Genomic DNA, 15,369 nt, shown 5'->3' on the forward strand with positions numbered 1-15,369 from the left:
CTTTTAATATTCTGTTCTTGTATTGAATTTCTGGAATTTTTATTATTATATGCCTGGGTGTTTCTCTGTTAGGGTTGTAGGTAGCTGGGGTCCTGTATGCCTCATACATCTGAGTATCTTTACCTTTTGCTAAATTAGGAAAATTCTCCTGGATTATTTCTGTGAGTAGCTTTTGTAGTTCACTTGTTTGTGTCCCTACTTCTTCTTTTATGTTCTTAATCCTTAAGTTATGGCTCCTCTTATCATCTTCTTGTCTTTGTATTATTGCTGTTTGTTTCTTTGTTATTTTTAAGAAGTTTTTCATTTCATTCTCCCGTATTACAAGTCTGCCCTCCAGTTCAGATAGTCTGTCCTTAGTTTCTTTCAAGCTGTTATGCCAGTCTTGGATAGACTTCTTAATTTCTTGATAGTCCCTTTGAACCTGCTTCACGTACTCAATGCTTTCTCTGTTTTCTCCATCAAGCAATTCTCCCCTCTTTTTCTGTTCTTCCATTCCACCATCTGTTTTTTCCTGGGTGGTGCTTAGCATTTCTCTAACTATTCTGCATACTTCTAGCTTCAGGTCGTTGATAACTTCATTCCTGAATTGGTCTATGAGGCTCTCTATATGGCGCCTAATGTATATTGGTGCGGTGTCCACTATTGCCTGTTTCTCAGAATTGGTGGCCGAGGAGCCTTTCTTGTTGCTTCCCTTCCCCATATTTTCTGTTCCTTATAAAATGGCAAGCTTACATAGGAGGCCCGGCTTCCCTGCCTGTCAGCCACAGCCTGATCAAATTGCGCTGGCTAGGTGTTCCCGCCCACCGCTGCGCACCAGGGAGTTGCGGAGGAGGCAGCCTACGCGGGAGTCAGTCGCTCCTCCGGGCCACCGTCAGGCTCTGGGATCTGGGTTAGGCCAGCCTACTGAGTCCGCCCGCAGCGTCACACAGGCCAGGCACTTTTCACCAATCCCGTCCGAGAGGGGAATGTGTGGCTGGAGTCGCCACCGCGCCCTGCTCTTACAGGACTGCCCGAGCCCAGAAAGTCCTCCGCTGGAGTCAAACTGTGGTAGGGGGTCAGTTTCTCTCACTCACTCGCCACCAGTCAGTTTTCGTGTACGCCTCCTTGTCCGTCCTGTTTTCGACTCCGTTCGCAGACTCCCATTCCCAGAGCTTCTGCACGTCTCTCCTTGCCGAGCCGCTGTGGAGGCAGCCAGCCGTCGGGCGGCAGGAAAAACAAATCGTGGTTTCCAATGGCGCGGGGTCGAGCCTCCACACCGAGTCTTTTCTGTTCCTATTTTAGCGCCAGGACTGTATTCTAAGTTGATTTCTCTCAGCCCAGTTCGTTCCTGAGTCAGCAGAGCATATCTCTACCGGTTCATGTCTCCTTAGTCCGCATCATTCCTGGCCTCTGAGCCAAGCCTTTCAGAGAGCCTCCGGTAGTTGCTGTTGTCTGTCCGCCATGTTCTCCCGGAAGAACCTCCCTCCTTTTCTACAAACTTCTGCACCCTTAGTTTTTCCTTTCCAGTGCTTGGAAATTCCAAAGTCCCTAGAAATGAGTGCTTGTTTAGAAGTCACTGAAGACAGGAGACACTTGCTCCCTCTAATCAGGAATAGAAAGAAGTGCCTAGAGGTATTCTCTGACAGGTAGAAGCCTTAGTAGGTTCTTCTTAGGTCAATCCATCCCACTCCTAGGTAAGATGGAGCTAAAATTTGTTCACCACGGAAACATATAAGAATTAGTACATCCATGTCTTGAGCAAACTTTCTCACACAGCTAGTAAGGGAATCCCAGTCACCAGACACCATGGAGAAGACCAAAATTTAGGTTTCACCTAAGTGAAGTGATCTCCTTAAATCATGCACATTTTTTGGTACAAAGCATTTTAAATAAAATCATCTAAAGTTCTTGATTCTCTCTCCCTCTCTCTCCCTTTCTGTCTCTCTCTCCCTTCACTTTCCTCCCTCCCTCCTCTCTCGCTCTCTCTCTCTCTCTCTCCTCTCTCGCTCTCTCTCTCTCTCTCTCTCTCTGTCTCTCTGTGTCTCTCTCTCTCGTTCCCTCCCTTAAAACTAAAGGGCATATGCTCTGTCCACTTGATGTGGACATAGCTCCCTTTTTGGGTGGCTAGGAAAATCTGAACCATGTCGGTAATAACTGATATTATCCTTGGCCTGAAGTCTACAGATTCAAACCTAGAAAGATCTCACAGGTATTTTCTTCTCTTCTCTCCTTCCAAAAGCCTCAATCCTCTTTTTGTTCCTTCTCTCCCATTAAGGCTTCCATGTTTCAGAAAACTCAAATCCTTAAACTTTTTCTCATATTAATTACAAGGGAGAAGGCAGCTGGAGGGTGGAAGGGATTTCTGGAAGCTGGGGAAATCAAGTTTTCTCTAAGGACAGATTCCAGAGTGGGCCACCCTGTGGGAGTGGGAGGGGAGGTGTGAGGCCTGCATGTTTTCCCACCAGAGGGAACCCCACAGGCCCGTGGGGAGGGCATCACTTAGCTCTTCTCAGCTGTCTGCCGTGACCTTCCAGCCTCTAGGGCTTCCTGGCAAGCTCAGCCCATAGGGAATTTTTGGAGTCTCTTGGGGTTGCTTGAATGTTAGCTTGCTTCCTCCCTTCATCTTATTTAGTTCTGGCATTATTTTGATGATTTTGGCTTTCACATTATCTCCTTATCTAAAATGGAATGTGATTTTTAGTTTTAAGTAATATCTCCACGCTTTTTAAATTCTCAGTGAATTCCTTTGTAAGGTACAGATCCCTAAATAAAAGATCTTTGGTGCAAAACTTTATGCCAAGTCCACTGTGTACCATTTCTTTTTCTGCTTTCCAGATCCATTAAAGAAAGTTGGAACAGCTGTGTCCCAGGAACAAGGAAGCTTGGTCTGGATACAAGCATGACTGACAGGGATGCCTGGATTAGTCAAGGACTGAAAGCAGAGCACATCTGCCCTCCTAACTGACCAATCTATTTATGACACAAGTTAAAAAAAGAGCACCTTTCTGGGACGGACAAAGTCCTGAGTTTGATTCCCAGTACAAAAGAAAACAAAAAAAAGGAATAAGATTACCATAATTCAGTATGGTCAATACATCTAAAAGTGTACTTTGATGTGATTGCTTTATGTGTACCATATGTTATCTGGTCTCTCTGCCTGTTAAGCTCTTCATAACTAAAGTATATATAGCAGCTTCATTTTTTTTCTTTTTGAGCTCGTACCAATTCCATTTCTCTTCTCCCGCTCTTTGAAAACTTCTGACCCTGTTGTAACAAAAATAAAACAAACAAACCAGCTGCACAAGTCTTGGAGGATGCCAACCAAGCTCACGTAAAACACTGGCAGCTTCAGGCCCAAGGCTCACGTGGGGCTTGCACATCAAACTTAAAGTTTGGTACGTAAGTGTTATGTATGTTGTAGTTTAGTATGTATGTTTCTGTGTATAAATTTTGACATATATGTTATTCTCCAGGAGTTCTATTTAAGTTGGCTTATACATCAGAAAACAATCAAGAGACAGCCCAAATGCTTCTTGTTCACATGACTTAACAGTGAGTTCATTGGAATTGGTAGGCAAGATAAAAATAAAGACCTTCTTGAAGTTAGTATCATGTTTTCATCTAGATTGCTAGCCAGTCAAGATACTTATCTTCATTTTATTTTATTCTATTATTTTAAAGAGAATAAAACAAAACAAAGCAAAATAGTGCAAACAACACAGGACTTCAAAACAAGACAACAGGAAGTCAAAAATGGCTACCATAATGTCTCGTTTTCTTCAAAATGATTGTCTATACCTTCATGCAAAATACATTCAAACAAAACAAAATCGTATAAAACTAATCAAAATAAAAGAATGAAAGCATTATGGGACTTCAAAACAAGGCAATAGTAAATCAACAATGGTTACCACAATGCCTCCTGTTTTCTTCACAATAGCTGTCCATATCTTCACACATATTGAAATCAAATAATAGCAAACAGATTGAAACCAATCAAAACAAAAGTATGAAAGCATTATAGGACTTCAAAACCAGATAAAAGGAAATGAACAGTGGTTATTCTAATGTCTCATTTTCTTCAAAACAGTCATCCATAATAAAATCAACAGAAACACAACAGAATAAAACCAATTAAAACAAAAGAATAAAAGCATTATAGGACTTCAAAACCAGATGATAGAAAATCAACAGTGGCTACTGTAATGTCTCCTTTTCTTCAAAATAGCTGTTTATACTTTAACATATAATCAAACAAAGCAAAACAGAATAAAACCAATTAAAAGTGAAAACATTATAGGACTTCAAAACAAGATAATAGGAAATGAACAATGATTAACATAAGACATCCTGTTATGTTCAAAATAGCCACCCATACCATCAGACACAGTAAAATCTAACGAAACAAAACAAAACCAAGCTTAACAAAGTTGTGAAACAATACAAGAGTTCAAGACAAGACAGTAAGAAATTAACAGCAGTTACCACTTTCCCCTTCTAGATGTTTCCCTTATCACTTTCATAATATCTGTTGTGCTTTTGGGATCCCACTAACTCCTTCTGTTTTTTATTCTAGTGTTTATCTGTATGAGTTCAAACTGTTTAGCCCATGAACATGATCTTCAGTTGCATCCAATTACCTACAAGAGCCTCAACATTATCCTACTTTATACCTGGGTAGCTTTCCATTGTATGAAAATACTGTATCTTTCTTGTCTGTTCTGAAGTTGTTGGGCAAGTTATCCTTGCTTTGTTCTGATCACTGGTTGTATGGAACAATTGTTCCTCTCCTTTGATTTTCAGTCTATGAATTTTCTTTCCAGTTAAATATATTTCTTGTATACAGTATATTGATGGATCTTATTTCTTGATCCACTTTCCCTGTGTTTCTTTTTATTGTTGAATTGCGGCCATCAACATTAATGGTTACAGCCATTAATGATTACAGCAATTAAAGGTGACAACCAGCGTTATATTGGTTCATTCCTGCCATGCTGTCTTCCTGCTGTTGGCCCTCCAGTTTCCCCCTCCATTCAATTGCCTGTCTTGTTTGGCAATCCTCTTCTGCTGCTGTTTCTAAATCATGGTCATCTTTATCTCTCTCTAGAATATCATTCAGCATTCTCTGTAGCGATGGTTTCATGGTCATGAATGCCTTGCTCTTTTTCATGGAAGTATCTTGTTTTTCCATCAATTTTGATAGGTACTTTTGCAGAGTATATCAATCTGGGTTGGAAGTTGTTTTCTTTTAGAGCTTGAAACACCTCACTCTCAATTCTTCTTGAGGTGATGGTTTGTGTTGATAAGTCTGCTGTGATTCTGATCAGTTTTCCTCTATAGGTGATCTGCTTTTTTCTCTAACAGCTTTTAATCTGTTCTTGCACTGGATTTCTGGGATCTTGATTATCATATGTCTGGGTGGAGATTTACTTTGGTTGTGGCTGGTTGGAGTTCTATATGCTTTACTTGTCTGCATGCCAGATCCTTTTCTGCTATTACTTCTGGTAAGTTTGGGAAGTTTTCTGCTTTTACTTCTGTAATAGCTTTCTGATAACAGTGGCTGGCAAACAGAGGCAGATCTGTCTGAGTCTTTCCGCTTGCACTGGCTGCTTTTTTTATTTTAAGGAGAATAAAACCAAGCAAAACGAAACAAAACAAAGCCAATAAAAACAAGCCAGTGCAAGTGACCCAGGACTTCAAAACCACACAAAATCAACAATGGTTATCATAATGCTTCTTCTTGTCTTCAAAATAGCTGTAGATATTTCAGACATAGTAACAATCAGACAAAATCAAACAGAATAGATAGAACTGATAATAATAAAACAATGAGTGCAATAAAGGACTTCACAACAAAACAACAGTAAATCCAAAATGGTACCGTAATATATCTTGCTGTCTTTGAAACGTCTGCCCATGCCATTGGATATAACAAAACAAAACAATAAAATTCAACCCAACAAAACAATGAAAATGATGCAGGACTTCAAAACAAGATAATAGGGAATTAACAATGACTACCACCTTCAGAAGGAGATCCCCATAGAAGCCACACTCTGTACTTTTATCCTCTGAATAGATGATTAGAAGACTGGCCCTAGACTTGCAAAGTCAGTGAAACTCCAACACAAGCGTCAAATTGCATTTCACCTCAATGGCTATCACCACAGCCTGTGTTTCTCTAGATCAGCCAGTTGTTTAAGGAGTGGGGAATTGATGGGTGTACTTGTGTCCCAGCCCACATCCTGGAAGGGGCCATTCCCCTGCTTGCAGTAGCCCACGCATGGCACTGGTTCACAAGTCAACTGCTTCTTGTTGACTTCTTGTTCTCTTTCCCAACCATCTGCGAATTACACCAACTCATGGAAAAAGACTTGGGATTGGCTGTCTCCTCACGGCAGCAGCACACTCATGGTGCTCTAATTTTTTTTTATAAATGCAATTTTTTTTAATAAATGCACTGTTTTCTGGGTATAATAACTTAAGTTTTTCCTTGGTTAAAAATAATACATATGTATCTTATAAATATTACCTATGCTATGCTTTGGTTCTCATGAGTCATCTATCAAAGTTGTTAAAATTAACATATAAGTACATATAAGTAGGATTAATGCTTTTAAATATTCACATCTGAGTTATCAGTTGCTAAATATAAATTCAAGTATTCTTGATTATTTAAAGTGTATAAAAGATATATATTGGACATTAAATGTGTTTCCATGAATACTTTTTTTTTAAATGTGATTTGCTTTGTTTTATTAAAAAAAATACTCAAGCAAAGTCTATAATCATCGGTCAATTAAGAATGACTTACACGAACATGAAGCAATAAAATAAAATACAGGTACAAACTATATATCTGAAACACTTCTATTTGCAATTTTATAACAAATCAAAATTTAAAAACAAAGGAAATTGCAGATTACTTTTCAGATACAGAGTAAAGCAATTGATGAAGTGCTTAAGCAAAGAAAAAATAGTAAGAAAGCACACTGCTTTTCTTTTAAAAAATAAAATCACATTTGCTACAGATCAATTGGATAATACCCTTATTAAACAACCATTCCAGAATGTCTTATAGTAGCAGTGCTTTTATTTGCACTTCGTTTAATTTTCTGACCCATTTCATGTATATACCTCTTTACCCCGCTGTTAATGAATAAAGTCTGCCATCATTTCTATTATGTTTTAAAGCAAATGAGAAATGATTTATGCATCATGGAATCTTTCCCACTTTGGAACCAAAGATTTAATTCTATACTTTTGTCTATTATTTATTTTAAAAATTTAGTGTAAAAACTGCTGGTTTTATATCACTGTAGTAAAGAGAAAACTCCTCAATCAGGAGTATTTTGTGCAGTTTGACTGCATATAACCACATACTTACAATACATCCTTCCAACAGGAAGGAAAAAACTTGACTTCACAGTCACTATCAGAAATGAGTGCCATAAATCTATTATGGGTACAGGTCCTCCCTCAAAGATTTTCTGGAAGGATGTTCAATATGTTTTGTTCTTATAGATATTAACAGTAGTACATAGTCCCTTAGGTCTGCAAAAGACATTTATTGTTAAAGAAGGTGCTTTATTAACAATTCCTCTGGCAGCACTAGTGAATTACAATATCCTTCAATATTATTTCTACCATAATATATACATTTAACTTTCATGCCTCTAGAAAAACATCTACAGTACATTTCATAATATAAAAATATATTACAAATCTGCTGGATTATTTACAAGCAATGTTCTATTAACTCTATGGAACATTTGTTTGATACAATACTAACAAGTTACACATATTTCCATTTCTGTAAGTCAAAAAAAATTCCATATGTCTTCTTGCTTACCAAGCAAGAAAGTGATTTTTATTTTCCTTTTTAAAACCAACTTTGGTGCATAAAAGATTCAGTTTGAAGATACTTTTTTAAAAAATACAATTTTTCTTACATTATGAAAAAAATTCAAAAACCAAATGCTTTCCTCAGAAAAAAATTAGAGTCATATAGCTTAAATGAAATACAAAGATTATTCCAATTTGAAAGAGGTTTTTCAAAAACCGTTTACAAATTGAGTTATCCAGGTAAATACCAACATACTGCCCTCCAGGAGAAAGTCCCAGTCCTGAAAGGGCGCCACCAGACACTGCAACGCTCTTTAACAGGGACTTTCAGCCCTAATTCGATAGACGAATTTTAGTTGATTGCAAATGCCGTTCGCTGTTTGCTTAAATACAAATTGAACACTTTTCTTATCAGAGTTCTCTTCAACCTCTTCGGCGGCATTGCTCTGTATATGTTTGGGTCCAAAAGCAACGCAGTATCTTTGGGCAGCTTTGATAACTGAACTACTTTAGTTTTTAGTTGATGTCGTTCACTCTCATTCACCCACACATCTGGCAGAACGTCTTCAGGCATCCAGTGTAGCAAAAGTTTTATCTTCCCAGAATCCTCTTTTCTCTTAGCTATTACAATACTATGAAAAACAACACTGTGTCCTTCCCTAAACTTTCTATATGCGCTGAGGTTAAAGCATGTGGCTCGATGTCTTATCGCATCCAGTGTTTGTGCATCCAAGAAGTCACGCGGTCGTGGTAACGAGCGTGTCTTTTGTTCCTTAACTTCCTCCTTTTGTTTATTCCAGCTTTAGAAGGAGATTCTGCTTTGGCCTTTGGCTGGCTGGAACCTTTGCGGAGTTCTGCGGCCTGCAGTGCGTGGGTACGTGGCGAGCTAGTGCTCCCTGAGACAAAGCTGGCGCTGCAGCCACCAACAGCAGCTTGCAGGGCTTGTCTCCCCCGTGCGGCGGCGTGTGTCTGTGACCAACCCCGACTGGGAGCGGGAGTGTTACACACTTCACAGCCTTTCCATAAGCAAACAGACGCCCTCCTCGCTGACCATCTACACGTATGGAACGATGTGATCTGCCAGATCTGGCTAGAGCTGAAGCAAGCCTGGCACTGGTCCCAGCAACAATTATAGGCAATATTTTTGCTTGAAGAAGTGCTTCCTTGTGCATTCATCATGCCTGGAGTTGAACGCCCACTGGAAACTGCTGTCTACATCCATCATAGTACTGCTCATGCTGTCCTCCGAGTCCACGCGGCTCAGGGGCGGCCCGTCCCCACATCTCCAGGCTGCCGCCGCCCAGGAGGTCGCGCTGCTTCCGCCTCCCCCATCCCACAGCCCTCATGCCGCCACTGGAGACGACGCTACTTACTGAATACTTATTTTTAACCAACTGTATTGGTATTTTTAGATATACACAATGATCACATTCATCATAGGAAATTTGTAACTGTGCATAATATATTTTGTTTCTTTTTCTTCTCCTCCCCTCCCTTCAACCCCTCTCCCTCCCCCAAAAGCCTTATTTCCATTTTTTTCTCATTCTTTTTCCCTTCCTTTCTTTCTCTGATCCTCTCCCTAGTTTCCTTTATTTGAATAGTTTCTATTTCATACTATCCATTTTACATTTGGGTCTTTATACTTTCAATTATCATACCAGAGAAATCAAGAGATATTTAAACATTTGTATATGATTTACTTCCCTTAACAGTATGGTCTTAAGTACATTCATTTACCTAGAAATATCTCAAGATTATCTTATTTATGGCTGAGTAGTACTCCACTGTATTAAAAAAAACACATCTTCTTTACCCATTTATTGATTGATGGGCATTTGGGCTATTTCCAAGATTTAGCTATTACAAACTCTGCTGCTATAAATGTAGGTGGGCATATATAGCTGTGTTATGATGCTTTTAATTTTATTGGGAAGATACTGAGAAGGGAAATAGCTTAATCGAATGGAACCTCTAGTTTTAGTGTTTTGAGGACTCTCTATACTGATTTCCACAGTGGTTACAAAAGTCTGCACTACTACCAACAGTGGAGAAGGGTTCCTTTAGCCTCACAGCCCCACCAGCATTTGTTATTGGTTGACTTCTTGCTAATAGTCCTCTATAAATCACTTATAATAGCTAATATAACAAAAATGCCATGCAAATTTTTGTTGCACTGTATTGTTTAAGGAAAACTGACAAGAAAAAATATACACATTTTCACTACAGAAGTAATATTTTTAGAAAACATTTTTAGTCCACAGATGATTCAATCCATGGATGCAAAACCCACAGAAACAGAGCTTGCATACATATGCATGTATGCACACAGACATGCACACATTTTAACAAGTATATTTTCATACATTCTATGAGACTGCAGTCTTGTAAATTTCCTGAGACAGAGATAAGATACAAGAAATAAGGGTAGGTATGAAGGAAATGGGGGAGTTGTAATTTTTGAATTATATTTTTAAGATGACTTCACCTTCAAGAAACACTCAAAATCTCTCAAATTACAATGGCTTTTCAACCCTCAGGCCTGTGTTTTCTTTAATACTTCTCACTGTTAAATTCCTGAGTCTTAAAGCTTTGATAAGTTTGTAATTCGTGTCAGTTTTTAACTCTGATAGTGTACATTCCAAATCAGTCCTAGCACCCTTCACCCTAGCATGGCACCATAAATCAATTACACATTCTAGATTCTACATCTGCATGAGACTTTGGGTTGTCATCTAGACACAAGCTGTAACATTCATATATTGGTAAAAATGGGAAATGTAAACATATAATGATGAGAATGAAAATCTTGCTCCCAAAACATGTTCATCAGGCAATCAAAATGAATAGACACTTCACAGAAGAAATACAAATGGCCAACAAGAAAAGCTCAGTATCACTGGTCACTAGAGAAATGCAAGTTAAACAACACTGACATTCAATCTGACCCAATAAAGAATAGTTATCAATTAGAAATCAAACAATAAATGTTTGAGAGACTGTGAGGAAAAGGAAGGTTTTTTTTTACGGTTAATAAAAATTTAAACTAATACAACTACTACGGAAATCAATGTTGAGATTCCGCAAAAAAATAAAACTACAAATTCCATTTGGCCCAGTTATTGCCTTCTGGCTATCTTACCAAAAGACTTAAAGATATCATATTACATTGATACATGAATAACCATGTTTATAGCAGCACAATTCATAATGGGTAAGTCTTGGATGTGGCCCATGTATCCACTAACAGATGAATGGATAAAGAAAATGTGGTATTAACACACTATAGATTACTACTCTGCCATAAAGAGAAATAGACGTGAGTCATTTGCATAGCAAAATGGATGCACATTCAGATTATTATGTTAAATGAAATAAATCAGATACACACGCTTAAATATTGCATGGTTTTGCCTTTTTGAGAAACCCAGAGTAAAAATAAAGAGCAAAATAAAAGATAATAGGAAGGAGGGAGATAGATTATTCTCAAAGGGTGAGAAGATCAAGACATGGAAGGAGAGGAAAGGAATAAGAGATTTATAAAATGAACTGGTATAACAGCTAAATCCTGGAAGTAGTCTGTATATCCATAAGTAGGTTATTAGATAAACAAAATGTGGTATCTATATACAATGGAATACTGCTGGGCTATAAAGAATGACAAATTTGAGGCATTTATAGGAAAATGGATGAAACTAGAAAAAATAACGTTAAGACAAATCAGACACAAAAGCTTAAATACCACATGATAGCTCTCATTTGAGCGAAGCAAAGTACAAACAAAGAAAATGATGTAGGATGGAAAGAAAGGGACAAGGGGAGGGACCTCTTACAACAGAGAAGTGATCCAAGGGAAAAAGAATGAGGGGTGAGGGAGAAGACAACAGGAAGAACAAAGAAATGCCAGCACAGGAACCTAATAACCCTGATTGGTGTAACATACATCATAACATGAGCTAAGACGAATAATATCGGTAAGTATGAAGAAGGGGCTACAGGAACTGGTGGGGAGCAGGGTTAAACAAAACCAAACAAGTAAACAGCTTTAGTATATACGTGTAACCCCTCCTGAGATGAATGAATGAAGAGCAAATATGCACCAGTAAAAAATAAACTTTAAAAAGGAATTGGGAAGTGGTATGTAATGTGCTAACTCCACACAAGGAATGTAAATGTTATGTAACACAAACACATACCAAAAAAGTGAATCAAAGGGTGGGTTGAGGGGGGAGGAGAGGAAGGAGGCAAATAAGGAATTAAGTTGTGCTACGTACATTTACCACCTTCCTACAAGAAATGCAAGCATTATGTACTACACACATGGACTAATAAACTAAAATAAAACATTTTTTAAAACTCATCATTAATAATTTAGCTTATTTGCTCTGGGTTTTTTTCCATTCTAAAATTAGTGACATCTGCTAGGGACATGGCTCAGTGGCACAAGCGCCTGCTTGGCAAGTGTGAGGTCGTGAGGTTGACTCCAGTACCAAAAATAAATAAACAAACACATAAATAAGTGTACTTATATTTGATTATTTTGACCTATAAAATGTTAATTTCATTCCATTTAATCTAGCATGTATAAATAATGCTGTGTGTATATTATTTATGTACTAAAGAGCATTCTAAATCTTGTTTTACAGCTTTCTTGTCTCATTTAACATTATAATATAAATATTTGCTCAAGATATAAAAAATCTAAAAATATATGAATCTATTTTATTCCAATATAACAATGTATCTAAGTTATCTAGTTAATTTCCTCCTACTACCCTTCAGTTGTTTAAAATTTGTCATCCTTTACAAACAATATTACAACAAACATTTCTTATGATAAACATTTCCATGCAGAATCATTTGTGTGTTCTTCATATTATTCTTATTTTTAGAAATGAGAATCTTGGTTTCTAGATTATGACCATTTAAATTATGTTGGTTCATATTACCAGGAATTTAATCTCAAGAGGATACATAGGTTGTGTGAACATGGGAGCAGTGCTTGTCTTGCTTGCCATTTTCTAGTGGCCAAGCTACTTCCTGTCACGGTAGAGGTGCTCAGCAGAGCATTTGTTCAGTGGAGTATATATGGCACCAGTCAGTGAAAGTAAAGGAATGTTCGAAACAGCCAGCACAACCTGTGTGTCTCTTTTGGGTTCCTAGTAGCAATTCTACTCACACCACCAAGTAGCAGTTTGTCCTGCTGGGTATTGTAATCTTCCTTTTTAGCTTCTTTCATGCATTAGAGATATTTTATAGTACTTGATCATTTTTGGTAGTGCTAGGGATAGAACACGGGGTCTTCCTACTAAGCTACACTCCCACCTTTTTTTAATTTTTTTTGAGACAAGGTGTTGCTAAGTTGCCAGATGGGCCAGTTAGGTTTGAAATTTTAGTCCTCCTGCCTCAGCCTCCCAGAGTGCTAAGATTAAAGGCATGTGCCACCACTCCTAGCCTACCAGTCAAAACTTTGAACTAGGTAACTAGCTTAAACTCAGAATCCTGCACTTACCTAGCAGTACAATCTCAAGAGTCACGTGACTTTCCTGGACCTTCATTTTCCCTCCTGTAGAGTAGGAAGCATACATGAGACCATTTGTATAATATGCATTGTGATGCTGAGCACATAGTAATTGGTCAATAAATATTTCTGATCATTATTTTATAGAATTGAGAAATTCTAAAAATATTTTTTCCTCAAAAGAAGATACACAAGGAAAGCTGATGATAAGTCTGTGTAAATATTTTTTAGCTTTGGTTTCCATGCCTCAGTGACTGAAGACCCAGAAGGTTGGTTGCACTAATAATAAGGTGGAAGCAGTAGGTTTAACTATCATAATCTTACTTGGATATCAAGCACTTTAAAATATAAAGTACCGCCAGAGAACTCTTATTTATTTTACCAATCATGATGGTCTTTAAACAGTCAAATTCCCACAGCATGTTTCTAGATAACAGGACTCAGGGCCAACTTTGGGCTGTGCCAACAGCAGCAGCAAAGAGCACCATAGCCATGGGGGAGAGAAGCACAGACATGCATGGTAAGGAGATGTGGGCAGGCTGCAGAGGGAGGTCAGAGCTGCTGTCTGAAGACTGGCCCCAGCCCCGTCATCTGGAGGCCAAGATAAGCCAAGCACTTAACCCTATCACAGATTTGTCAGGGTTACCCAGCACGGGTTCAGGCTCCAACTTAGACACTAGCACTGAATTGTGAACACGGGAGAAATTTACTTATTGTTTTTGTTGTTGTTGTTTTGGTTTAGGTTTGTATGTTTGGCGTTTGTTTCATTTTGTCTTCTCTCTCTCTCTCTCTCTCTCTCTCTCTCTGTCTCTCTCTCTGTCTCTCTCTTTCTCTCTCTGTCTCTTTCTCTGTCTCTCTCTCTCTTTCTCTTTCCCTCTTTCCTCAACTGTCCTGTTTGATTTTTTGTCTCATGTGAGTAAACATTCCTCTAGTTTTTCTGGTCCTCTTTGACATTCTTTTGCTTTGCTCTTAATTCTTTCTCTCCTATCTCCTACAGTTTCCCAAAGCATGGGTGATAGGTCTTTGTCCTTCAGCCTTGCTTCTACTGTGTTTCTCTTCATTTATTTCTCTATTTTTTCCGTAGCCCTCTTAAATTTCCCCTTGCAGGGGAAAATCATGATATGAAGAGGAAACTCAGGGCATGCAGGTCCCTGATTTATGTTGGATTTTTGCCATATAACTATAGATCTTGTTCTGATCATTAAAGCTACCAAATTAATAGTTACCCACAGTTTGTCGCTTTCTAGGCTGTGCTTGATGCAGTTGTTACTGTAATCATATTCTTTTAGCCAGGGTGTCACACCTGTTATAATCAGTCATTTTCTCTTTTAGGACAACACTGTGATCGCCTCATACTCATTACCAAAGGACTGGGTGCTGTGCCAAATAGCAGTTTCTCATCCCTAATAAATTGGGAAGTTAGGGTCTTGGACAGACACAAAGACTAAGAAATGCCTACATGTAGAAGGCTTCTCTAAGGAATACATGTTTCCTAGGGAGGTCTTGATACCAGTGATAAAGCTACCTATCAAAAGCAATTTACAAGTATCAACAAGGAAACAAATTTTAAAAATATAGACAGTGACAAAATGCAGACGCAAAATGCAATCCCAGGGCAAATCCACGATACATTGAGGTGGGGGAAATCAGAAGTCATTTACCCAAATGGTAGCAGCAAAAGTAACAAAATAGATGAATGAGGCTACAGAGCAAATCAGATCAGAAGTACTGACTCACATTAAAAATAAAATGACAATCATAATGGAGGATTTGCTCAGTGAAGCTGGAGTAGGCCTGTAGGTTTATTTAAATACTGTACCATTTCATGTAGGGGACCTCAGCAACAGCAGTTTTAAGTAGGTTTCTGCTGTTTACAAGTTAAAGTGGCTTGTTAAAGACCAAAGATACATTTAACTACGTACCTCCACTCTTCCTAGAAACTTGAGTTGAGGCACATTTACCAATGATCCAAGAATGTCCCAAGCATCGATACCAAGGAATGTCAAATGAGGCGCTGAGATCTCCAT

The 15,369-nt window shown here is 38.3% G+C and overlaps 1 pseudogene; it reads right to left on the reverse strand.

Annotated features, from left to right (window-relative positions):
- Window positions 1-7,991: 7,991 nt before the first annotated feature.
- On the reverse strand, window positions 7,992-15,369 carry LOC100729735 (zinc finger protein AEBP2-like; annotated as a pseudogene).

The sequence above is a fragment of the Cavia porcellus genome, unplaced genomic scaffold (genome assembly GCF_034190915.1).
Source record: "Cavia porcellus strain 051 isolate PalLab524CR breed Dunkin Hartley unplaced genomic scaffold, mCavPor4.1 scaffold_28, whole genome shotgun sequence".
Taxonomy (NCBI): Eukaryota; Metazoa; Chordata; class Mammalia; order Rodentia; family Caviidae; genus Cavia; species Cavia porcellus.